The 26,297-nt window shown below is 47.2% G+C and overlaps 4 pseudogenes; all 4 read left to right on the plus strand.

Annotated features, from left to right (window-relative positions):
• The first annotated feature begins 12,290 nt into the window (after positions 1-12,290).
• On the plus strand, positions 12,291-12,465 carry LOC146994550 (U2 spliceosomal RNA; annotated as a pseudogene).
• A 1,933-nt stretch (positions 12,466-14,398) lies between these two features.
• LOC146994551 (U2 spliceosomal RNA) lies at positions 14,399-14,570 on the plus strand (annotated as a pseudogene).
• A 5,794-nt stretch (positions 14,571-20,364) lies between these two features.
• LOC146994552 (U2 spliceosomal RNA) lies at positions 20,365-20,542 on the plus strand (annotated as a pseudogene).
• A 1,925-nt stretch (positions 20,543-22,467) lies between these two features.
• LOC118203629 (U2 spliceosomal RNA) lies at positions 22,468-22,645 on the plus strand (annotated as a pseudogene).
• Positions 22,646-26,297: the final 3,652 nt, after the last annotated feature.

Below are 26,297 nucleotides of genomic sequence, written 5' to 3' on the forward strand. Positions count from 1 at the left end.
ATCATCTCTGGTTTTTGCGCCATAATCACTCACTCACCCCGTTGATTAGGATAGGAGCATAGCTTGTCAGCTCTGTCGGACTGGAACGTCGTACGGAGTGACCTTAAGACTTGACGTCGGCTAGAGGAGTAGAGAGTGATGTCTTTGAATGTCATGGAAACATCGCGATTGTCATCAAGATTCTACCGTATGCCAAGGCGTCTAGATGCACTGCGGGCGTTGGACCAGGAACTGGAGCAGGTGTTGGAGGTATTAAGGAATGGGCCACTATCATCAGCCGAAAGGAAGGCGGCGAGTTCAGCAGTAGAGGCAGATGTCTTTGTTCTAGAAGAGACAGTAAAGTGCAGGTCATCCCACGCAAGCGCGCGGACGTAAGGATCCCTGGAGGTAAGCAGCTTAAACGCCCCATCCACAAGAGCGATGTCAGAATCCTCGGCCGAGACGGGGATGCCAAAGCAAGCACCCTTGGTGCTCCCGTAAAGGTATTCATTAGATGCCTCTGGAGGCACATTCAAAGTGGTCTTCAAGAGAGGGCGAATAAAAGAGTCGAGGCGTGACCAAACAGACTTCTTGTGCCTCGCAATTCTCATGTCGAAGTGGAGCGAGGGGAAGAAGAATGACTTTAAGGCGTCGAGGCGTTGCCATGGCGCAAGCTTTGATTCCAGTATGGCTATAGCAGAGCGGAGGTGGGCATTGTGGCTGTCATCATCCGGGGGGAGCTGGAAGCCAATGGGTTTTCCGAGGAAGATGCCACAGTCGCCATCAGCGAGGCAGCGGATAGGGGTGTAATCGATCCGGAGGATGGAGGGCCTAGTACCAATTGGAGCAGTTCCAGAAATGTGCATGGAGAAGCACTTGCTGGGGTTGAAACGCAGCGACATCTTTCCGGTCAGAGAGGATGCCTTGTCAACAGTTGTCTGGAGCTCCGAGGGAGAGTCACAGATCAGGAGCAGGTCGTCAGCGTAAGCCAGGACATGATGAACGGGATCATTACCTTGAAGCTCACGGATGATTGGATCGATCGTAATGTTGAAAAGGAGGCCACTAAGCGGGCAGCCCTGTTTCACTCCCATAGTGAACGGGATAGGATCACACTCTACGACCTTGGACTACGAACCTCCGTCACCTCCTGGGATGATGTGCCCTAGCCGCACCCTGCCAGTGGATTCATGTTCATCACTTCCCCTCAGAGAACAGGTCGACTGCCCTGGATCTTCCTCGTCACCGACGCCAGCTGCACCTCCACGTAGGGTCATGCTGATTGCTGACACTACAAGCTCAGCCTCCACGCCTCCTGCCTCTCCCAGCGGATCACCCGCAGACGGGAATGCTTCAGATGACTCTGCTACGGACTTCACCGTTGCCATTCGCAACACGTCTGTCACCGCACCTTGCCTCGTTCGTGGTCCAGATGTCACAACACGCATCGATGATGTTCTCCACCTGGTTTTTCCTGTCCCCGACGCCCTTAGATGCACCGAGCCAGGATGCAACAAGAACTTCGTCTCCAGCTCTTGGTCTCACACTCGGCACTCACTCCTACGCCACCTCTCCGTCGCCCACGGCACCTCTGTTCGTCTCACCATCAGATGGTGCAGCGCCTGCTCCTGCACTCTTTCTGACAGACCTTCTCGGCACTCCTGTCTCCGCCTGCATGGACCGGTTGCTGCCACTGGTAGAACTTTTCTGTGGAGATGTCGCACCTGCAATTTCTCTTGTCCCACGCGTGGAGGCTTCCTCAACCATGAAGCCCTCCACAAGAGGGAAAGAATTCGTTCCATGCACTCTGTTGGCCCGCCTCCTGAACGTCATCAACAACGCACCCGAAGAAGAAGTAGGATCTATTACTCAAGACAGCCTCCACCTCCCCATTCTCCCTCAGGGGGCTCACTTTTGTGAGTACGGGTGTGGCAATCCCGAGGTACCCTAGCCCTTCAGGGGATCATCTTCTTGGTGAGACGGGTGTCACGATCCTGGAGCCCCAGTGATCTATCCTCTTTTCCGTCTCTTCTCCTCTTGGCTGGATCTTTTTCCCTTCCCTTCTCCCTTGTGGTTTCTCTCTACGGAGTTTGGGGCTCGTCACGAGAGGCTGGAACAGACCTTGTTTCTAGTTTTCAAGTGGCGAGAAAACTGCCCACGTGTTTGCCGTGCGTGGAGACCCGTGTCGCTGGAAAGGAGGGTCCTGGTAGTTGAGGGGCGAGGTACTGTCCCCAACACACTGCTTTGGCCTCTGCTTCAGCTAAACGGGAGGCACCTTAGTCGTCCTCACGGGTGTCAATCGGCTGGTCACTAGTCCTTGTGTCAGTGGCTTGGGGTCAAGCTCTCGGGAGTACCTGCTTTCGGGAAAGCCGACTGTGGGGCTTCAGTTTGCGTATAGGTCCGGCTAGCCCTAACACAGGAATCTGTGTTCCCTTGTTGGGCTCCGTGGTGGGCGGGGCCGTCGGACCCGAATCTTTATTCTTTCACTATGGCTTCTCATATTTACTTAATAAAAGATTTCGAGGTAACTCCAGTCACTCAAGTCAATCCTGTCACTCAAGTCACTCAAATCACTCCTGTCACTCAACCTAGTTCTGAAACTTCTACTCCTAAACCAGTCACTCAACCTAGTTCTGAAACATCTACTGTTAAACCAGTCATTCAACCTATTTCTGAAACGTCTACTGCTAAACCACTCACTCAACCACTCACTCAACCTACTTCTGAAAAGTCTACTGCAAAAAAATTACGTACAGATACAAATGAAAAAAATCATAACAATAGTCCCCGTTTCCTAGTCATCTCTAGTCCTTCTGGCGAAATGCATAAGATGTCTCCTTTCGTAATAAACAAATACATCCAGTCCTGTATTGGTGAGCCGAGAAATATAAAGCGTCTCCGCTCCGGAGACTTGCTTATTGATACAACCTCAGCCACCCAGTCTGCTTCTTTACTTCAGATAACTAAACTTGGGCAAGCGAATGTGACTGTAACACCACATAAGTCACTCAACTATTGTCGGGGTGTAATCTCAGAATTCGACCTTCTGTATGTTTCTGAAGAAGAGATCGCTTCTGAGCTCTCCGAACAAAATGTCTGCGGTGTAAGGCGGATCAAGATGCGTAAAGAAGGTAAGTTGATAGACACGAAACACGTGATCCTTACCTTCAACGCGCCTGATCTGCCTAAGAATATTAAGGCCGGATATCTAAATATTCCTGTAAGACCTTATATTCCAAACCCTATGCGATGTTTCCAATGCCAGCGTTTCGGCCATTCTAAGACGTCTTGTCGTGGCAGCCTTACATGCGCCCGATGCTCACAGATTGGCCACGATTCTGAAAATTGTACCGCTGCGCCTCTTTGTATAAATTGCAAGGGTGACCACCCAGCATTTTCTCGCTTGTGCCCAAAATGGAAATCGGAAAAAGAAATCCAGACTGCAAAAGTTACTAGGAACATCTCTTACGCCGAAGCCAGAAGATTAGTCCAGAGCACACAGCTTCGACCAAATACATCATACGCCAGTGCTGTAAAATCATCTCGTACAGTCGCCACCCAAACATCAATAGGCACACAGACCCTAGCAAATAAAACCCATCCGTCTACATCCAACAAGCAAAAAGAAAATGCAACACATATAGTACAAAAGAAAGAAACAGTTATTCAAAGTAAGCCCAAAACTTCTACACATAAAATATCCAATAAAAATAGAAGTCACAGCAATAGCTCTTTTGATGACATGATTTCTGAATCTGCGGATTCAGACTTTATGGAAGTAGAAGAGGGTCTAGAAGTTCCCAGGCATCTACTTCCACGAAAAACAAAAGAACAGCACAGAAAAAACAAAAACCATTCATAATGGCCACCCTTATGTGATGGAACTGTCGCGGTTTCCACCGAAATTTCCTTGACATCAAATCTATAATAAATGTGTATCATCCTGTGTGCTTAGCAATACAGGAAACAAATTTGAAACCCGAACACCATGCAAAACTTCGGAGGATTTCTTTCGTCAGGAAGGATAACATTGCAGGTGAGCGTGCCAGTGGAGGTGTAGGTCTCCTCTCCTCACTGGATTATCCCTCAAATGTACTTCCTTTGACGACATCCCTCCAAGTTGTCGCTACTCAAATAAATTTTGATATTATTGTTTCATTTGTTTCTTTGTATTTGCCTCCAAATGAGCACATTTATCAGCAAGATTTAAATAATCTAATAGAGCAGCTGCCTGAGCCTTTTATCATAATAGGAGATTTTAACGGCCATAGTCCACTCTGGGGAAGTAAAGACACAAATTGCCGAGGAAGACAAATAGAGCAGATGATCGAAGATCATAGCCTATGTCTCCTAAATAATGGGCAAGATACGTACTTCCATGAGCCTTCAAGGACATTCCAAGCTCTCGATCTTGCCATCTGTTCACCATCTCTGTTGCCATTTTGCACTTTTAGTGTCGGAAATGACCTGTACAACAGCGATCATTATCCTATTTTTGTGTCTCTTGCACGAAGAGGAGCAAACCCCGTGTCGAGAGTCCCTCGTTTTATCCTGGACAGGGCAGACTGGGAACTCTTCTCTTCCGTTGCAGAGCTGTCAGAGGAAATGGTAGAAGGTGTGCATATCGATGACGCTGTTGAAGCTGTTACTAATACTATTATTCAGGCAGCTATGCTTTCGATTCCTAGAACATCAGGAAAAACACTAAAATATTCGAAACCGTGGTGGAATCGCGACTGTCATGAAGCACTGAAAAAACAGAAAAAAGCATGGGGTATTTTTCGTAGATATCCTACTCTGCGAAACCTCATAGCTTTTAAAAGAGCCAAAGCAAATGCACGGAAAGTAAGAAGGCAGAGCCAGAGGGATTCCTGGATGTCATATGTGTCCTCAATAACATCCTCTACGCCTAGTAAGCGGGTTTGGCAAAGAGTTCGAAAAGCATGCGGAATGTACAAAGACCACTCACTTTCCTTTCTGGAAAAAGATGGCCGAGTGATTAGCTCCATAGAAGAAATTGCAAATACAATTGGTGAGACATTTGCTGCCGTTTCTTCCAGCCGAAATTACTCACCTGCATTTCTTTCTATCAAGCAACGCTCTGAGAAAAATCCCATCGCTTTCAACTCTTCCAACTTTGAGCCGTACAATAGAGACTTTACTATGGTTGAACTAAAGAGAGCTTTGTTGCAGACACATTGGTCTTGTCCGGGTCTGGATGGCGTGTATTATGAAATGCTAAAGCATCTGTCCTGTAAGTCACTGAGTGCCCTTCTCACACTTTACAATAGAGTGTGGAAGGAGCGTACATTTCCCAGTGCATGGAGGAGAGCTATTGTCATTCCTATTGCGAAGCCAGGGAAAGACCCGAGGAATCCCTCGAACTATCGGCCAATTGCCCTTACCAGCTGTGTTTGCAAACTGTTTGAAAAGATGGTAAACAGCCGCCTAGTCTACTTCTTGGAAAAGAATTATATTATATCGCCTTATCAAAGTGGTTTTCGAAAGGGGAGAACAACCGTAGATAATATGCTCCTCTAGAGACATCCATTCGAAAAGCTTTTGTAAGAAGAAATCACCTTGTCTCAATTTTCTTCGATATAGAGAAAGCCTATGATAAGGCATGGAGATACGGTATAATTCGCGATCTTCACGAGAGTGGCTTGCGCGGCAACCTACCAAATTTCATTCAGAATTTCCTGAACGCTAGAACTTTTCAAGTAAGGATAGGCTCTGTTTTGTCTGATGTTTTTGAACAAGAAGAGGGTGTGCCTCAAGGCTGTGTGCTCAGTGTAACTCTTTTCAGCTTAAAAATAAATTCTGTATTAAAACAACTTCCTCCCACCATTTCAGGTTCTGTATATGTTGATGATCTACAAATTAGCTGTAGAGGTGTGGATATGAGACATGTAGAGAGACAGCTCCAGATCGCTTTGAACAGGATCCAGGAATGGGCAAAAAGACAAGGATTTACGTTTTCGAAACAGAAGACTGTGTGCGTGCATTTTTGTAAAAAGCGAGGTCTCCATTCTGAGCCGGAATTATACCTCAATGGGTTTGTAATTCCAGTTGCACCTGAAGTAAAATTTTTAGGTGTGATGTTCGACCGAAAATTGACTTTCCTTCCTGATGTCTTAAACTTGAGAAAAAAGTGTACCAAAGTTCTAAATATCTTAAAAGTCCTGGCGAACACCTCCTGGGGTGCAGAGCGTTGCTCCATGCTTCGCATTTACAGAGCTCTAATTCGCTCTAAACTGGACTACGGCTCAGTTGTTTACGGATCTGCCCGGTCTTCAGTGTTGTTAAAACTAGATCCTGTTCATCATCAGGCTCTGCGGATTTGTTCTGGAGCCTTCAGGACATCTCCTGTGCAGAGCCTTTATGTTGACTGTCACGAGCCATCACTCCGTTTGAGGCGTGAGGAGTTGTCTCTTTTACTCTATTTTAATATTTTATCTCAACCTGACCATCCTTATAACTTGTGTATATGTGAAAATAGCTGTGACCTTTTATTTGAGGCACGTCCATCCTGTGTGCCTTCTTTTCCTGTTAGAGTTCGTCCCCTCATTGAAGAATTCTCCCTGTTTGATATTTCCCCACAGGCAGTACAGCATTTTGAAATTGCACCTTGGGAAAATGCACTAATCCACCTTCTTGACATTTTCCACAATTACGGAAAAACAACTACTGATGAGAGCATCTACAGACAAATTTTTGCTGATCACAGGCAGAGTTACAGGAGTTAGAGTTATGTTCCCATATATACGGATGGCTCTAAGTCAGCTTGCCATGTTGGCATGTCATGTATAATTGGTGACCACATGGAAGGCAGACGTTTACACGACGCTTCCTCTGTCTTAACCTCCGAACTGACTGCCATATATTATGCGCTTTTGTACATCTCAACGCTGCACCATCGAAAATTCATTGTATATACGGACTCCTACAGTGCATTGAAAGCTTTAGAATCCTTTTATAGCACTGAGAATCCTGTGATAGTGGATGTTCTCAAGTTGAATATTAAATTGAAATGTCGTGGATTTGAACTTCTGTACTGCTGGGTCCCCGGACATACAGGAATAAAGGGCAATGAGCTGGCGGACATCGCAGCGAAATCTGCTGTTGAAATGTCCGGCCGCCTCATCCCTTTTAAAGATATCCGTTGTGTCATAAAAGAGAAGATCCGAAAGAAATGGCAGCAACTTTGGGACCTTCAACTTCATAACAAGTTGAGAAAGGTGAAGCCTAAAATAGAGCATTGGGATACTACTAGCAATCGCAGGGAGGAAGTTCTTTTGACTCGCCTTAGAATTGGTCACAGTAGAGTGACACATAACTACCTTTTGAAAGCTGAGAACGAGCCTATTTGTGCAACTTGTAATGTTTGTCTTTCAGTTTATCACATTTTAATTGAATGTTCATATTTTAATAATCTTCGTGAGAAGTATTTTAATAGCTGCGACCTGCCTCTCGACCGTTTAATCGGAAGAGAGGTCAATAATAATTTGTTTCACTACCTCAAGGAAACAGGTTTTTATTATTTAATTTGATTTTTGTCCTGAGATTTTATGTTGGAATTTTAATTAATCAGATGTTTTAGGATTTTATATCTATACTGCATCTCTCATTATCAAAGTTATAATCAGCATTTTCATCCCATCATTTAAATATCTTTTTACTTGCCTCGATTTTAAAAGTGTGCTGTTGTCTTTATATTTTTTGTTCCTTTAGTTTGTATGTTAAAAAAAGAATCCTGTGTTTGTCGCATATGGCCTATTGAGCTCTGCGCCATAAAACTACTACTACTACTACTACCACCTCCCCATTCTATGCCTGCTGCTCCACCCTTGCCTGCTGAGTACTCCAGCCGGGATCTACCTCCTCCCTCCGCTCCTATGTCTCCTGAGAAGTCCAGCCAGGATCTACATCCTCCCACCGCTCCTGGGTCTCCTGCATCTCCTGATGCTCCTCTACTCAGCCCTGACCCTCCTGATGGCTTTCCAGCCTCTGGTGTACTACCACTTGAACCACCTCTAGACTCACTCGACTATGACATCACCGCCGTTGATGATGCTTCTCCTCTACCTGATGAACTCTCCTCTCCATCCCCCATCGCACACTACAAAGAGAAGTTCCTCGCACTCGGAGCTGCCTCGTCCCCGTCTGAATGGCGCATGTTTGAGGATTACCTGGACGAAGTCACTGGAATCATAACGGAACACGTAAAACTGCCTCCTGTCGTTTCGTCCACCCCCTCCGCCCGGGACTCCACTTCTTTACTTGATGATCCTAAAAAGCTGCAGAAACTGTACCGCCGCAATCGCCGTCGTGCCGTACGTCTAATCGTTGAAGTAGATGCTCCCAGATGTCCTAGCCCCAGTGATACCATCTTTGCTTACTTCTCCAATCTCAGACACACCCAGTGCTGATGCATCTGTCTTCTCTTCTGTCACACCTGCACCAGCCACCGTTGATTCTTCTCCATTTTCTTCTGTGGAAGTTTCGGCACGTCTCCGTGCTGCAGAAAATATCGCACCCGGTCCAGACAGGATCAGCTACCAGCACTGGCGGTCAGTGTATCCTGACGCAACAGTCCTCACCTCCATCTTTAATATCTGCTTTGCCGCCCGTCGCATCCCAGACTGCTGGAAGCTCTCGACTTCTGCTCTTCTCTTCAAGCACGGTGAGCCCACTGACATTAAGAACTGGAGACCGATCGCCCTCAGATCGACGGCCTCGAAGCTGTTCACTGGTTGTATTGCCAAGAGAGTCACCAATTGGATCCTTGAACACGACGTCCTCTCACACTGTCAGAAGGGCTTCTTGCCCTATGATGGTGTGTTTGAAAACAACTATGTTTTACAACAACGCCTCCTGAGAGCAAGACGGACTAAAAAGGACATCTGCTTCGCCTCTCTTGACCTTTCGAACGCTTTTGGATCCGTTCCACATCAGGCCATCTACGCTGCCCTCAATGCTTACGGCGCCGGACCACAACTGATTGATACTGTCAAGTCTCTGTACAGCGACTCAAGTACTCAGTTCCTCACTCTCGACGGTCTCACTGATCCTATCCCGTTCACTATGGGAGTGAAACAGGGCTGCCCGCTTAGTGGCCTCCTTTTCAACATTACTATCGCTCCAATCATCCGTGAGCTTCAAGGTAATGATCCCGTTCATCGTGTCCTGGCTTACGCTGACGACCTGCTCCTGATCTGTGACTCTCCCTCGGAGCTCCAGTCAACTGTTGACAAGGCCTCCTCTCTGACCGGAAAGATGTCGCTGCGTTTCAACCCCAGCAAGTGCTTCTCCATGCACATTTCTGGAACTGCACCAATTGGTACTAGGCCCTCCATCCTCCGGATCGATGACACCCCTATCCGCTGCCTCGCTGATGGCGACTGTGGCATCTTCCTCGGAAGACCCATTGGCTTCCAGCTCCCCCCGGATGATGACAGCCACAATGCCCACCTCCGCTCTGCTAAAGCCATACTGGAATCAAAGCTTGCGCCATGGCAACGCCTCGACGCCTTAAAGTCATTCTTCTTCCCCTCGCTCCACTTCGACATGAGAATTGCGAGGCACAAGAAGTCTGTTTGGTCACGCCTCGACTCTTTTATTCGCCCTCTCTTGAAGACCACTTTGAATGTGCCTCCAGAGGCATCTAATGAATACCTTTACGGGAGCACCAAGGGTGCTTGCTTTGGCATCCCCGTCTCGGCCGAGGATTCTGACATCGCTCTTGTGGATGGGGCGTTTAAGCTGCTTACCTCCAGGGATCCTTACGTCCGCGCGCTTGCGAGGGATGACCTGCACTTTACTGTCTCTTCTGGAACAGACATCTGCCTCTACTGCTGAACTCGCCGCCTTCCTTTCGGCTGATGATAGTGGCCCATTCCTTAATACCTCCACCACCTGCTCCAGTTCCTGATCCAACGCCCGGAGTGCATCTAGATGCCTTGGCATACGGTGGAATCTTGATGACAATCGCGATGTTTCCATGACAAATACATCACTCTGTACTCCTCTAGCCGACGTCAAGTCTTCAGGTCACTCCGTACGACGTTCCAGTCCGACAGAGCTGCCAAGCTATGCTCTCCTAATCAAGGGAAGGCTATTGAATGCGCCGCAGCCTCCAAAGCCAGTTATCACTTCTTCCGGAAAAGAAAATTCACCCGCTTCGCTGACTGGCGTTTCATTCATCGCGCTAGGCTAAACCTCGTTCCCCTTAATGCTGCCCGCCGCCAGGATAATGGAATGAGAGGATGTCGTCGCTGCTCCTTCTCCTTGGAAACCATCGCCCACGTAGTATGCCACTGCATGCGCTACAGCCGTGCCTTCACGTCAAGACATAACACCATCGTGGGAAGAATCAAGAAAGCCGCTTCTCCTAGATGGACTATCGAGGCAGAGAATCAGACGCTCTCCAATCTCAATCTTAGACCCGACCTCCTCCTCACTAAAGGAAGATCCGCCATTGTTGTAGACGTGACAGTTGGCCCCCCAACATCAAAAATCTACTAATCAGAACAGACAGCCAAGCAGCTCTCCTTGCACTCAGACTCCCACAATAAATCCTCAATAGCCTATGAAATTAACTCCACCACTCTTCAAACCCCACAGACTAAAATTTCAATAGAAAGGATTAAAGGCCGCAGTTAAAATAGAGGAAACGACGTCGCAGACAGCCTAGCAAGAGAAGCAGCCATAAACCAAGAAACCACCCCCATCAATATCAAACTTCCCATAACACACCTCAAGAACCAAATCAGACAACAAATACAACAAGAATGGCAAATGACATGGGACAACGGCATCACTGGCAGACGGACATATGAATTCTATCCAACATGTAATACGGAAACCAAAAGCACCAGACCATCAAGCACAAGCTACCTCACCGAACACGGCCCCTACCCAACATATTTCAACAAGAGAAACCTTTCAATAACAGACGACTGTATCTGCGGGGAGAGAGGTGATGCAGACCACTACCATTTCTTCTGCCCACTAACCCAAAATCTGCACATACGACATCCATCAACAATAAATATTGCCTACAAGAAAATGATCGTCAAAAACCAGCACCTCCACAAAAACTTCGACAAAATGCACACCAAACTAAATAACCTAGGACTAGATCTGTGCAACGTGACCACATAAATGACGGGGTAACAACAAAAGAACACATCCATCTCCATGACACAAGTCAGGTACAACAAGAACTTTTTGAACTTATGAACTTGAACTAGAACTGCAAAAGTTGTACCTTGACAAATCATGCAACCCAAATAACACACAACACCATATACAACAATACCACTAAACATCCAAGCCTCTGCAATGTACGCTTCATGTAAATATCTGTAAATCCCTGTTATAAAATGTAATGTAATATATATGTATGTGTATGTAACCCAAATGTTTAAATTCCTCAATAAACTAGCCCTCCGACCCCAAAGGTAAGTCAGGCACCCCCGAGACGAAGTCCCTGAAGGTGGAGAGAATGATGGGCGGGGGCGGAGGCGCCCTGGCCCTAACGCTCGACTCTTGATGTGTGGGAGGTCTGGCCCGCAGAACTGAACAACACTATCAACCTTCCCCGTCCTCACAACTCCCCATGAAATTTAATCTAATTACAAAACACCCTCATGAGGTCCCATCGGAGGTGTACTCTAGAACGGTTAGTGACAGGGAACAATACCTGTTCGTGTCATGAAGTCCAGGTGTTTCCCTCACTTTTACCTGTACCTGTACCTGCTCTCCTCCCCCTTCTCAGATAACGCTTCGATGACGTCAAGATTGAGGCTGTCGTTGTCGCGCTTTGGGCACCTGGGACCCAGGCAATGACCGGTTTGTTCGTCGAATATGTTCCAAGAAGTATGCCACCTTAATGCGAAAGTTAATCATAAGTGACACCATCCGCGCTACTCGTGACATATACATAGAGCACCTCACCGGCCTCCCGCAAAACGCAACACCAAATCAAGAATAATCTGCAATCGCGATAATCTATTGTTGTGCTCTAGGACTCCTTGACTCTTGTTTTATGATCTAGACTTACCCGGTGTGTCATGTAGACCCCACTGAATTCCTCGTTGTAAATAGTGTACATATCCTCGTAACGTTGTCTGTTTTGTATATGCTCATCTGTTTTGTATACCTCCTGATATGTTATGCAATGTAATTCCTCCTCTTGTACTGTGAATTTAAAAGTCCTGCACAATATTAATGTTAAAGACAAACCGCACTGCGTGCGTTATTGATAGACTCGCCATGGTCTGTCCAAAATATGTGTAAAGTGGCACAAAATATTTTAACAATAAAAAAATTCTGTTCTTATCAGCTTAATATCTGATACGACGTCGACAGGACGTCAAGATATTAAACTAACTTTTGCAGATAGGCTTGTGGTTAGGAATTTATTCCGCCCTCGCCACGGCTTGGCCTGCTATGGCACTACTTGCAGGATACGGCCCACTTTATATCCAAAAAGCAGAAACTTCACTCCCACTGCAGCTTCAGGAAAACGTCCTTTTAAAATGGCCCCTTCAAATTTCAGAAAACCGAAGGTGTAACAGCATCATACCTTTGTACGCGTGTGCGGCGACCTGCCTTTTTTTTAACTTGATATTGCTCGGGCCCCTCGTTCTTTTCTTCGGAATGGGAACATTCTGGAGCCTCGGGTTTAACCCTCGTCCTTTTCCAATGTCAAGTTCTAGTTTCTGTAAATACGAAGTTTTATTCGTATTTACAGAAATCCCATAAAATCCACATTTTGATCCCGTACTCAGAAAACTTACTCATTCTGTCTGAATGATTGAAGGAACATCGGCCTCGAAATATTACTCAAATTTCATTTGCAGTAACATTTTTGTCTCATTTCGTGTAAGTTTGAGAGAATTCCTATTCACATTTGCCAGATCTTTCCCACTACAGCGCGCGTATACACATTGCTTCCTTCAACACACGAGCCATTTTATTGTAAATAACTCTCGAAAGGGTGTAAAATCTTTGTAGGCACACTGCAGCAACAAAGACTTATCTGTCTGTTTCCTAATGTTTTGTTTGGATTCTCTGTATGATTTAAAAACGCCAGCGAATTGTAATGGTCTACAATTATTGTTAAGGATTGTTGTATTTATGTTCTTATTCATTCATTCATTCATTCATTCATTCATTCATTCATTTATTTTGTTGGCACATTAATATTAACAAACTTGGGAAAATGCCAATAGATGGCTGCACTATGCAGGAAGCACTTTATTCTGAGTTTTGAGATGGCTTGCCCGCCGCTAGTGTGGAAGTGTAGAATACAAAGTAATCATTAATTGTAAAGTAAAAAGTACTGTTTGATTGTACATATTAGAAATTAATTTGTAAAGTGTTTTTTGTAATTTTTCTGTTTGTTTAATTGTTTTAAGTTCCTAATATTTCGCACTGTGTTTTCAACTGCAACGTTTGAACTGAAGAGAGAGAGAGAGAGAGTATCTCTGAGTTGGGAACCATGTGCTGGACTGTGCATGTCGAGTTTGTGTCAATCAAACTTTGGCATTATTTAATGTAGTTTTGGCTGATTAATTTTACTGTATCAATATTGGTTTAATCACAAAAAATAATTTCTTCCCAAACATGGGCATTCTGATACCTCCAGGAATATTTATTTATTTTTGGTTTTGCTATTTTTATTGCCTTTGTAATTACATTTGTTTTATATTCACGGGCAGTGAAGAATGAGATTTTTCAGAGGAGGGAACTACTCCAGAGAAATGAACACTTTCATAAATATTTCATTATCCTCTTTTCCCATTTTAAAAAAATTGAGAAAATACGAGAATATTATGTTGCATGGTGCATAAGCTTATAAAAGCTGGAGGAAAACACCGGAATTCAGTTGTTTACTTACTGCTGTTATTGACTGTAGCGATTTCGCGTTGAGATCGGATTAACTTTTTCTACTTTGAATTTTGTTCCGGCCAACGTTTCCGTAAAACGTCCAATATAACTACTGTAAGTTATTGCGATATTGTAGAAATATCTGTGAGGATATTTCAGCATTGTGGTTCATTTGCTGTAGTAAGAATAAAATTTGCAATTGAATCTTGAATGAAATGAACTTTTGACGTCCTTGCCTTTTTAAAACTAGCCCCGCCCAAGGAGGAGGGGACTGACGCCTCCAGAATGGGAACATTAGAAAGGACCGCAAAATGATCCACTTGACTAGACAGAAATTGGTCATCCTTGTACACCTCTTTTTTTTTAACACAGGAGGAGGATGAAATAACGACATATCATAAAAAGCCCCGAAGCAGCAGTCGCTAACCTCAGTCTTTTGCACCCCCTTCTCCCCTGCACGAATGCTCAGGACTTTTGAAATATGAAAAATTGAAAGTGAATTCATCACGCTACCGAATTCTCCATCGCTTCTCGGCCTTTTGTCTAAGATCAAAGTGTAGTATCTGTTCTTATCAGCTTAATCGGTGGACTAGTTGCTTTTGTCTAACTGACAGCTCCATAGTACCGGTTGAGCAGATAGGACAAAATCTCAGCAATATTTACTAGTTTAATTTATTTTTTTAGGTTTACTGGTCGATATGCTGATGGTGTAGTTTCTTCACTTGGAGGGCGGGCCTGAAGGCGGAGCCAAGTTGTACCTTTGGTAAGTTTTGCTTTATTTTTTCTCTCATTTCTCCTATTGATGCTTGATGGGTTGGTGACCTTTACTTGCGTCAGTAGGAACCTTTCCTTTCCCTGTGAGCGTGCAGGTGTCTTTTCCCGCTATCGCTGAACTAGCGGTTTTCGGTTAGTCCATGTGATGGGCGGGGTCTTACTTTCTCTACCTCGTTCCTGTCTATTCTTGCTCTTCTTTAGTATTTTTTCACTATTTAGTGTTAAAATGCTTTCCTTGAGCCCTTATTTTTTTCCCTCTCCACAAACTCACTATTATGGTGGGCGTGGTCTTTCCTTTATTCCATCCCTATCTCTTTACTTTTTCTGCTATCGTTTGTTTCGTTTTATTTATTTTTTCCATGTCCAGGTTAGGTTCGAACTAACTGGTTGGTTTTTATGCTTACTCGGATTAGTGTCCCGGAGTAGCCGTGAGCCCTTAGCCTGTGTTCTGCCACAGGTCAGGGATCGAGTAAGCTTCCAATTACTCATCCGTGTGAAAAGGACACCCGGCTGGGTGCCGCCTTTAGTGGGGCGTAATCTTCCAAGTCTTGGTCATCGTCTTTGCTGTCCTGTCAATGGTTTTTTCTTTCGATCATTTAGTCTCGGTAGGTTCCTCGACCCCCAGTTCGTCGTGGGTCCAGGGACTTACCTCCTTTGGTATCCTTGCAGACAGGCCACTCGGCTGAGTGTATCCTTAGCTCGACACCAATTTCCTTCCGAATCGGCTAGTTGCACGCGCTAGTTTCTCCGCCTACCCGGGTCATGTTTTTTCTTCTACCAGAGCCACCGAATTTTCTGCAAAGGCTCTTGCTCTCCATTCTCGCTTTGATCTTGCCAATTGCCAATTAGCAGTATTACTAATTATTTTTACTCTCGATTTCGAGCTCTATTTTCAGATGTCTGAGTCACCCGGCTTGCCATGCATTTCTGTGTCTCCACGGCCGCCTCGGATACCGTCGCCTACTACTCCTGGTCTCCCTCCGATGCCATCTGTCCTTGGTGGACTGCCACAGAGTGTTGGATGCCCCGATGGATCGCTGGACATGACGCCACACCGATCTCTGAGTCATTTGCACGCTTCGGGTCACTCCTCCGTGATGACAACGCGGTCTGGTAGTCCTCACCCTGCTCCTGCTCCACGTTGACACATCTATGCCTCTGCTGTTCCCTCTGGTCCTCCTCTGCTGAGAAGTCGTTCCCTGTGCCAGATGCTCTCCATCATCTCTGCCAGGACGTCTGCCTCCTCTCGCATCTGCAATGATATCTTCGCTTCCTGCTCCAGGACTTCGCCTCCTCCGGAAATGCTCACTGCACCGCTCGTGCCTCTCACTTCTGCTCCTTCCTTACCTTCTCCTGGCTCCATCCTTGCTACTGCTGCCCCTTCTTCAGATTCCCCAGTGTGTGACCACACAAGGTCACGTGCTGCTGCTGGACACTCCTGCTCGCACACTTTTCCGACCAAGTCTCCTGTTGCTACTGACACGCTGGATGCTCGATCTGCCACTTCTGCTTCTCCTTCGGGTAGCCCAACAGTTCGTTTGCCGTCCTCTGCGATCTCTGTTAATGGAACTCCTAGTGCTTCCTCCTCTCCTGTTCCTGCTCCTGCAACTTCTGGCGACAGAGCGTCTCTCCTATCTTCCGACGATTCTGCTTCTATGCGGGGGTCTCCTTCACGCCCGGATCCTGGTAATTCTCCTCCTGCTGCTGTGTCCGCGTCTCCTGGTGTCTCCACTTGCTCTTCTCCGGTTGACTGTCCGACGTGTGGTAAGTCGTTCCTCAACAAGAGAGAGCTACGCTTTCACCGGTTCCGCCGTCATCGCCTTGCTCCTCCTCCCTCCTCTCCTGGTGCTGCTGACTTCTCTACCACTGGCCATCCGCAGCTCCCGTCTACTTCTCTTCAGGCGCTCCTATTCCTTCTAATACCTGCCGCGAGGGTTCCACGCTCCATCTCGTCTTTCCTGTAAGCGATGTCTTTATGTGCACAGAGCCCAATTGCAGCCTCCTGTTCCGCTCCAACTCCTGGTCCTGTATTAAGAGATCCCTCACCAGACACCTTCTCCAGGAACATCTGACCCCCCTTTCTTCATGCATGAAATGGTGCTGCCTTTGCAACTCCCGGCTAGCCAACAAGGTATCTGTCCATGCCTGTTTCCGCACCTCTCCTCCCGTCATCTCCACTGGTGCCTCTTTCCGCTGGAAGTGCACAGTTTGTCCGTTCTCCTGTCCTTCCCGGAAAGGGATATTCAATCACTCCGAATACCACCGGCGTGCTGAGAGGAACTCTTCCATTGACCACGACATTCCTCTTCCTGCTCCTGTGCCTCAGCGACAGCGCCTTAGACAACCGCACCCTCCACCTGGTGCCTCTTCTTCACCCGCTGATGTGTCCTCCAGATCTCCGGCTAAGACCGCTCCAGCTTCTCCCGTGACTTCTGTGGACGCTCCTTCTTCACCTGCTCCAGTCCCATCTCCTTGCTCTTCCGATTCGTCTCCTGCTGTATCGGCCTCTCACTCCCTGCCTCCTTCTCCTCATGACGTCTCCAGGACTACTGTTGCTCCTCGTCCAGGGCTTCTTCATCCCTCTTCGGCCGCTCCTCCTGCTCCAGTGTTGACTTCTGCCTCGCCTGCTGCCTCCTCTTCCCGTGCTGTTGTTCCTCCAGATTGCCTCGTCTCTGCATCTTCTTCCTCCTCATCGTCACCTGCTGATGACACACAGTCTTCTGCCGACTTCCCCGCTTCCGAGTTTCCTGATGTCGACCTTTATGAGGTTGTCCCCCGTTGTGGCCGCTGATGACCCTGCTCGTATTCCTCCTGCTGACGAAATTCCTGTCACAGAGCCTCCTCTCCTGAACTTCTGGGATTCCCTGCATAGCTTTTCTTCTGGGATTACTGACGATGACGCTTGGGACTCCTTTGAGGCCTGCCTTCTGAACGTCACGGAGTCTGCCTCAGAAATTGTCAAGCTCCCTCCACCTTCTCCTCCTACGCCTGGTTCTCCGCGCCCGGTCAACACCTCTAATCCTCGGGTCATTCAACGTTTATACCGGAGAAATCGTTGCAGAGCCATCCGTCTCCTTTCCTCTGACAGCTCTCCTCCTTGCTCCATTCCTGCAGAAGAGATTGCCCTCGAATTCTCCTCAAGGTACTCCGCGAGAGACTCCGACTCCTGTATCTTCACTTCCTGTATCCCGGAACGTCCTCCTCTCGATTTGTCTCCTTTCTCTCCTGCCAAGGTTCTTGCCAAGCTTCGCTCCTGTGAGAACTCTGCGCCCGGCCCTGACCGCCTCTCGTATGCCCACTGGCGAGAGGCTGATCCAGACTGCAAGATCTTGTGTGAGATATTCAACATCTGTCTTTGCTTCCGACGTGTTCCGTCTTCATGGAAATCTTCCCGCTCGTTCCTCATCTTCAAGAAAGGGGACCCGTCGGTGATTGACAACTGGAGGCCAATTGCCCTCAGTTCTTCAATTGCTTGCCTTTTCTCTGGATGTCTAGCGAAACGGCTCACGCACTGGTTATGTGACAACGAGATTCTCCACCCCTCACAGAAAGGATTCATGCCGCACGATGGGGTTCTTGAGCACAACTTCACCGTCCAGCAACAGTTCCAGCTTGCCCGTAGGACGAAGTCAGAGCTCTGTCTGGCCTCTCTCGACATTGCCAACGCCTTCGGCTCGATCCCGCACTCTGCGATCTTCACAGCACTTCTCACGTCTGGTGTCGGGGAGGACTTCGTCTCCTTAATCCAAGACCTCTACAGGAATTCCTCTACCTGCTTCCTCTCTTCCGACGGTGTTTCTGGCCCTGTAGACATCAATGCCGGTGTTCGTCAGGGGTGTCCTTTGAGCGGCCTCCTGTTTAACCTGGCCATTGATCCTGTTCTCCGCTCCGTTGGCTCTTCTCCTTCCTCGCCTCGTGTCCTCGCCTTCGCTGATGACGTCCTCCTGCTCGCTCTTTCTCCCAACGTTCTTCATAATGACCTGGATCGCATTTCTGACGTCTTCTCTCGTCTTGGTCTTCAGCTTAATCCCGGTAAATGCCACACACTTCACCTTGATGCTTCTCGCCCTGCTAGGGTGCGTCCGACCGTCTTCTACCTGGATGGCATCCCTATCAACGCCCTTGGTGATGGTGATCACTTCCGTTTCCTCGGGAAACCTGTGGGCTTCCACCTTCCACCCCTCCTTGTGCAGCTACGTGATTTCTTGATCCTGGCTAAGATTATGGACTCGAAGCTCGCTCCGTGGCAACGCCTGGATGCACTGAAGACTTTTTTCCCTCTCTCCTCTTATTCATGAGGACTTCGCAGCACGCAAAGGGAGACTGGAAGAAGATTGACGATTTTCTGCGTCCTGCCCTCAAGAAGACCTTGAATCTTCCTCCCGAGGCCTCTAACAACTATCTTTATGGCCTTTCCGGCAAAGGTACCCTTGGCATACCACTCGCTGCGAAGGATTCAGACATCGCTGCCGTCGACTCTGCTTTCAAGCTGCTTTGCGCTAGAGATCCCTTTGTTCGTGCTTCCGCCTGGGATGATCTGATCTCCTTCGTCCGTGCACGCATCGGATTCGCTCCTTCCCCTGAGTTAGTGGCACAGTTCCTTTCTGCATCCGACGAAGCTCCCTTTGCCGCCTCTTGCAATTCCATCTCCTCTACGTGGTCTGCCGCAAGGTCCGCATCTCGGCGCCTCAAGATTGTTTAAACTATCGATGCTGGTGGGTCTCCCTCTATTTCCTGTGGTCCTAACACCATCTTCCCGAGCCAGAAGCACACCATCTTCCGGGCCTTCCGGACCCTGAGACGGGCTACCCGTATTAGTGACCTGTTCCTCCTCCCGAACCAGGGTAAGGCTATGGAATGTGTTGCCGTCTTTCGCTCGAGCTCGCACTTCTTCAGAGATGGGTCCTTCACGCGCTTCGCGAACTGTAGATTTGTTCACCGTGCCAGGCTGAACCTGGTACCTCTCAATGCCTGCAAGCCCTGGGACCATTCACGCCGTGGATGTCGCCGTTGCAACTTCAGTGAAGAAACGCTCCCACATGTCCTCAACCACTGTATGCGTTACTCTTCCATCTTCCAACGACGTCACAATGCTGTGGTTGAACGGGTGAAGAAGGCCGCGAGTGGGCGCTGGGATGTGCTCTTCTGCAACCAAGTCTTCCCTGGTACTTCTCTCCGCCCCGATCTGTTTCTTTGCAAAGGCTCCTCCGCTCTGATAATCGACGTCACCATCCCGTTCGAGAATACGCTTGCTGCTTTTTCTTCCGCCAGAGAGGAAAAGATTTCCAAGTATCGCCCTGTTGTTGAGCTGCTCAGGAGAGATTACACCGATGTCCAGATCCATCCCATCATCATTGGTTCCCTCGGCTCTTGGGACGACAAGAATGACAGAGTGCTACGTAGGCTGTGCAGCAACAAATATGGAAACCTTTTAAAGAAGCTCGCAGTTAGCGAAACCATTAAATTTTCTAGGGACGTATATGTTGAACACGTCACTGGAATAAAACAAACCTAAATAGGCACTGTTGGACTCAGTGACAGGTTTTCAATATGCGATCATTGGATAACATTTGTATAAAGGACTTTCACGGTTATGTAAATTTTGTAAATATGTAAATATCTCCCACATCAAATAAATATGAAATCTAAAATCGCACTGTGTGCGTTGTTGGTATAACATGCCATGGTCTTACCAACACTATGTAAAATGGTAAGAAACATTGAACAATAAAAAATTTTTCTGTCCTTATCAGCTTAATATCTGATACGACGTCGACATGACGTCAAGATATTAAACTAGTTTTTGCAGATAGGCTTGTGGTTAGGAATTTATTCCGCCCTCGCCACGGGTTGGCCTGCTATGGCACTACTTGCAGGATACGGCCCACAATATATCCAAAAAGCAGAAACTTCACTCCCCCACTGCATCCTCAGGAAAACGTCCTTTTAAAATGGCCCCTTCAAATTTCAGAAAACCGAAGGTCTAACAACATCATACCTTTGTACGAGTGTGCGGGGACCTGCCTTTTTTTTAACTTGATATTGCTCGGGCCCCTCGTTCTTTTCCTCGGAATGGGAACATTCTGGAGCCTCGGGTTTAACCCTCGTCCTTTTCCAATGTCAAGTTCTGGTTTCTGTAAATACGAAGTTTTTTTCGTATTTACAGAAATCCCATAAAATCCACATTTTGATCCCGTACTCAGAAAACTTACTCATTCTGTCTCACTGATTCAAGGAACATCGGCCTCGAAATATTACTCAAATTTCATTTGCAGTAACATTTTTATCTCATTTCGTGTAAGTTTGAGAGAATTCCTATTCACATTTGCCAGATCTTTCCTACTACAGCGCGCGTATACACATTGCTTCCTTCAACACACGAGCCATTTTATTGTAAATAACTCTTGAAAGGGTGTAAAATGTTTGTAGGCACACTGCAGCAACAAAGACTTTTCTGTCTGTTTCCTAATGTTTTGTTTTGATTCTCTGTATGATTTAAAAACGCCAGCTAATTGTAATGGTCTACAATTATTGTTACGGATTGTTGTATTTATGTTTTTATTCATTCATTCATTCATTCATTCATTTATTTTGTTGGCACATTAATATTAACAAACTTGGGAAAATGCCAATAGATGGCTGCACTATGCAGGAAGCAGTTTATTCTGAGTTTTGGGATGGCTTGCCCGCCGCTAGTGTGGAAGTTTAGAATACAAAGTAATCATTAATTGTAAAGTAAAAAGTACTGTTTGATTGTACATATTACAAATTAATTTGTAAAGTGTTTTTTGTAATTTTTCTGTTTGTTTAATTGTTTTAAGTTCCTAATATTTCACTCTGTGTTTTCAAGTGCAACGTTTGAACTGAAGAGAGAGAGAGAGTATCTCTGAGTTGGAAACCATGTGCTGGACTGTGCATGTCGAGTTTGTGTCAATCAAACTCTGGCATTATGTAATGCAGTTTTGGCTGATTAATTTTACTGTATCAATATTTGTTTAATCACAAAAAATACTTTCTTCCCAAGCATGGGCATTCGATAACTCCAGGAATATTTATTTATTTATTTTTGGTTTTGCTATTTTTATTGGCTTTGTAATTACTTTTGTTTAATATTCACGTGCAGTGAAGAATGAGATTTTTCGGAGGAGGAATCTACTCCAGAGAAATGAACACTTTCATAAATATTTCATTGTCCTCTTTTCCCATCTGAAAATGAAAAATTGAGAAAATACGAGAATATTATGTTGCATGGTGCATAAGCTTATAAAAGCTGGAGGAAAACACCGGAATTCAGTTGTTTACTAACTGCTGTTATTGACTGTAGCGATTTCACGTTGGATCGGATTAACTTTCTCTACTTTGAATTTTGTTCCGCCCAACGTTTCCGTAAAACGTCCAATATAACTACTGTAAGTTATTTCGATATTGTAGAAATATCTGTGAGGATAGTTCAGCATTGTGGTTCATTTGCTGTAGTAAGAATAAAATATGCAAGTGAATCTTGAATGAAATGAACTTTTGACGTCCTTGGCTTTTTAAAACTAGCCCCGCCCAAGGAGGAGGGGACTGACGCCTCCAGAATGGGAACATTAGAAAGGACCGCAAAATGATCCACTTGACTAGACAGAAATTGTTCATCCTTGTACACCTCTTTTTTTGTAACACAGGAGGAGGATGAAATAACGACATATCATAAAAAGCCCCCAAGCAGCACTCGCTAACCTGAGTCTTCTGCACCCCCTTCTCCCCTGCACGAATGCTCAGGACTTTTGAAATATGAAAAATTGAAAGTGAATTCATCACGCCAGAGAATTCTGCATCGCTTCTCGGCCTTTTGGCTAAGATCAAAGTGTAGTATCTGTTCTTATCAGCTTAATTTGCCGGTTTGATTTATTTTTATAGGTTCACCGGTGGATATGCTGATAGAGTAGTTGCCTCGTCCGGAGGGCGGAGCCAAGGTGGATCTTTGGTAAGTTTTGCTTTATTTTGTCTCTTTTTCTCCTACTGATGCTTGATGGGTTGGTGACCTTTACTTGCGTCAGTAGGAACCTTTCCTTTCCCTGTGAGCGTGCAGGTGTCTTTTCCCGCTATCACCGAACTAGCCGTTTTCGGTTAATCCATGTGATGGGTGGGGTCTAACTTTTTCTACCTCTTTCCTGTCTATTCTTGCTCTTCTTTAGTATTTTTTCGCTATTTAGTGTTAAAATGCTTTCGTTGAGCCCTTATTTTTTCCTTTGCACAAACTCACTATTATGGTGGGCGTGGTCTTTCCTTTATTTCATCCCTATCTCTTTGCTCCTTCCGCTATCGTTTGTTTCGTTTTATTTATTTTTCCCATGTCCAGGTTAGTTTCGATCTAACTGGTTGGTTTTTATGCTTACTCGGATTAGTGTCCCGGAGTAGCCGTGAGCCCTTAGCCTGTGTTCTGCCACAGGTCAGGGATCGAGTAAGCTTCCGATTACCCATCCATGTGAAAAGGACACCCGGCTGGGTACGGCCTTTAGTGGGGCGTAATCTTCCAAGTCCTGGTCATCGTCTTTGCTCTCCTGTCAATGGTTTTTCCTTTCGAGTATTTAGTCTCGATAGGTGCCTCGACCCCCAGTTCGTCGTGGGTCCAGGGACTTACCTCCATTGGTGTCTTAGCAGACAGGCCACTCGGCTGAGTGAATCCTTAGCTCGACACCAATTTCCATCCAAATCGGCTAGTTGCACGCGCTAGTTTCTCCGCCTACCCTGGTTATGTTTTTTTTTTTTTTTCCCTACCAGATCCACCCAAAGCTTCGACAGTTGCTCTTGCCCTCTGACTGTTTTATGTTTGATCTTGCCAAAAGTGCTTTGTTCTTGCTTTTTGTGCTGCTGTGTTTCTCTCCATTTTTTTTCAGCTATGCCTGGACCACCGAATGATGCCGGCTCCTCGAGTGACTACATTCCAGTTCCGGTTCGTCCGCCCAGAATCCCGTCGCCAACAACTCCTGGCCTACCTCGGATGTTGCCTACGGCTTCTACGATACCTGCTGTGGATATGCGCTCCTCTCTTGCTGTGTCGTCACCTCAGCCCTGCTCTGTCACCTGTCTGCCTGTTGAAAACCATGCTTCTGCTATGCGTTCCAGCTCAAGACCTCCTGTCCGACATGTTGCTGCGGCTGCCACGCCTTCCGGTCCTCCACTGCTACGAGGTGGTAATCTCAGGCAACTCCTAGCAAAGATCTACGAAAGGTCGCCTGACTCAGTTTACCGTCGCTCTTGTGGCTCACCTCCTGGACCCCGCTCTTCACAGTCTCCCACCTTGGATCTTCATCCCACTGGATCTTCGTCTGACTCGCCTGCCTCTTCTCTCTTTGATGTTTCCTCTGACTCGCCAGTGTGCCACCACACTCGTTCGCGTGCTGCTGTCAAACATACCTGCTCTGGACCGCCTCCTCCTGGATCTCCTTCCACGATGTCTCCTGATTGCACAGTTGTCCCTGCACCTAGCGGCGACATCTTGCCTCCTGTCTGCCCTGTGACGTCTGCCCCAGGTTCCTCATCTTGCGCCAGTGATCCGACTGCCGTGTCCTCCTGTCTGCCGGATGCCAGCACCTCCGTTTCCCCTTCTCCTCCGCCTGCCTTGATCATCTGTGGTGACTGTGGAATGTCCTGTATCAACAAGAAACAGCTGCGCTTCCACTGGTACCGACGTCACAGATCCTCTCCCAGCTCTGACTCTCCTCGTGATTTCCGGCTTCCTGCTTCTGATTCTCCGACTGCCGCCCCCAGAACTTCGCCTCCTCCCAGTTCTCCTGGCCTTGACACCACCTACATCGGCCCTCAGGGTCCTGATTCCACTTGTCGGGTCGACTCTACGCTGCATCTCGTCTTTCCTGTCAACGACGTCTTCTCCTGCACGGAAGTAAACTGCAGCCTTCTATTTAGGTCCAACTCCTGGTCAAGGATGAAGAAGTCTCTCACACGCCACCTTCTCCAGGAGCATCAGCTTCCCATCTCTTCCTGCATGAAATGGTGCAGTCACTGTTGCATGCTCTTGGTGAACAAGGTGTCTTCCCATTCCTGCTTCCGTTCTTCTCCTACTGTCCTCTCGTCTGGTGCTTCGTTCCGGTGGAAATGTTCAGTGTGTCCCTTCTCCTGTCCTTCCAGAAAAGGTCTCTTCAACCACTCTGCCTTCCATCAGCGAGCTGAACGTAATGCTACCTCTGATAATATTGCTCTCCCTCTTCCTGTCCCTCAAAGACCGAGAAGACCACGCCAACAACCTACCCAGGTTTCTCCTGCTGCTGCTTCCACGGTGCCTGCTCCTCCGCCTGCTGTACCCGCCGTTCCTATGAATGATGCTCTTGCCTCGACTGCCGCACCCTCGCCTCCTGTTCCTTCTGCTGCAGTCTCTCCAGAGCGTCCTCACTCATCTCCTACTTCTTCACCTGGTACTCCTGCTTCTCCTGCCAGAAGATCATCTCCTTCTGCTTCTCCAGTCTCTCCTGCACTTTCCTCGCCGGCTCTCTCGCTCTCTGCTCCAGCGGACGACTTTCTCAATTCAAGCTTCCTTGATGATGGATTCTCCGTTCCTTCCGGTAGCCTTCGTGACTCCGCGACTGTTCCCTCCATTGACACCCTGCTTCCGGATGATTCCCCACTGCTGCAGTTCAGCGAGACCCTCCAGCGCCTCTCCTCTGCTCCAGATGACAATAACACCTGGTCCGAATTCGAGACCTGCCTTGATGCCATCATCTCCTCTGCCTCTGATACTGTCAAGCTCCCTCCACCTGTGCCTCCTGAAGAGTCTGGGTTTCGCCGCACACCGGACGCCTCCAATCCCCGTGTCATACAGAGGATCTACCGGATGAATCGTCGGAGAGCCCTCCGACTCATCACCCAACGTGACTCCTCTTTCTGTGCGATTCCTGCGGAAGATCTTGCTGCCCACTTCTCTGAAAAGTACTCTCCACGGGATGCAGACACTTCCATCTTCTGCCAGCATGCTTCTGATCGTCCTCCTGTTGACATGTCGCCGTTCTCCCCTTCTGAAGTGCGTTCCAAGCTGATGGCTTGTGAAAATTCCGCGCCTGGCCCTGATCGGCTTTCTTACAGACACTGGAGAGATGTCGACCCCGAATGCAAGGCACTTTGTGCTATTTTTAACATCTGCTTGAAGCTGCGACGCATTCCGGCCTCTTGGAAGTCCTCTCGCACGTTTCTTATCTTCAAGGATGGGGACCCCTCCGTTATTGACAACTGGCGACCCATCGCCCTTAGCTCGTGCATATCAAGGCTCTTTGCTGGTTGCATGGCACGTCGTTTCTCCAGCTGGCTTTCTACACACGACGATCTGAGCCCCTGCCAGAAAGGTTTCCTTGCTCATGATGGTGTCTTTGAACACAATTTCATCCTCCACAGTCAACTCCAATTAGCTCGTCGATCCAGGTCTGAATTGTGCTTAGCATCCTTAGACATTTCTAATGCCTTTGGATCCGTGCCACACTCTGCCATCTATGCTGCTCTCTCTGACTCCGGTGTTGGTGACGACTTCTCTTCCCTCATCAGGTCCTTCTACAGTGGCTCTACCACCTCCTTCTTGTCAAGTGATGGCACGTCCTGTCCTGTCGACATCCACGCTGGGGTTCGCCAAGGCTGCCCACTTAGCGGACTCCTATTCA

Source organism: Stegodyphus dumicola, chromosome 11, assembly GCF_044657685.1.
Source record: "Stegodyphus dumicola isolate Sdum_Otavi_A_Nest chromosome 11, ASM4465768v1".
Classification (NCBI taxonomy): domain Eukaryota; kingdom Metazoa; phylum Arthropoda; class Arachnida; order Araneae; family Eresidae; genus Stegodyphus; species Stegodyphus dumicola.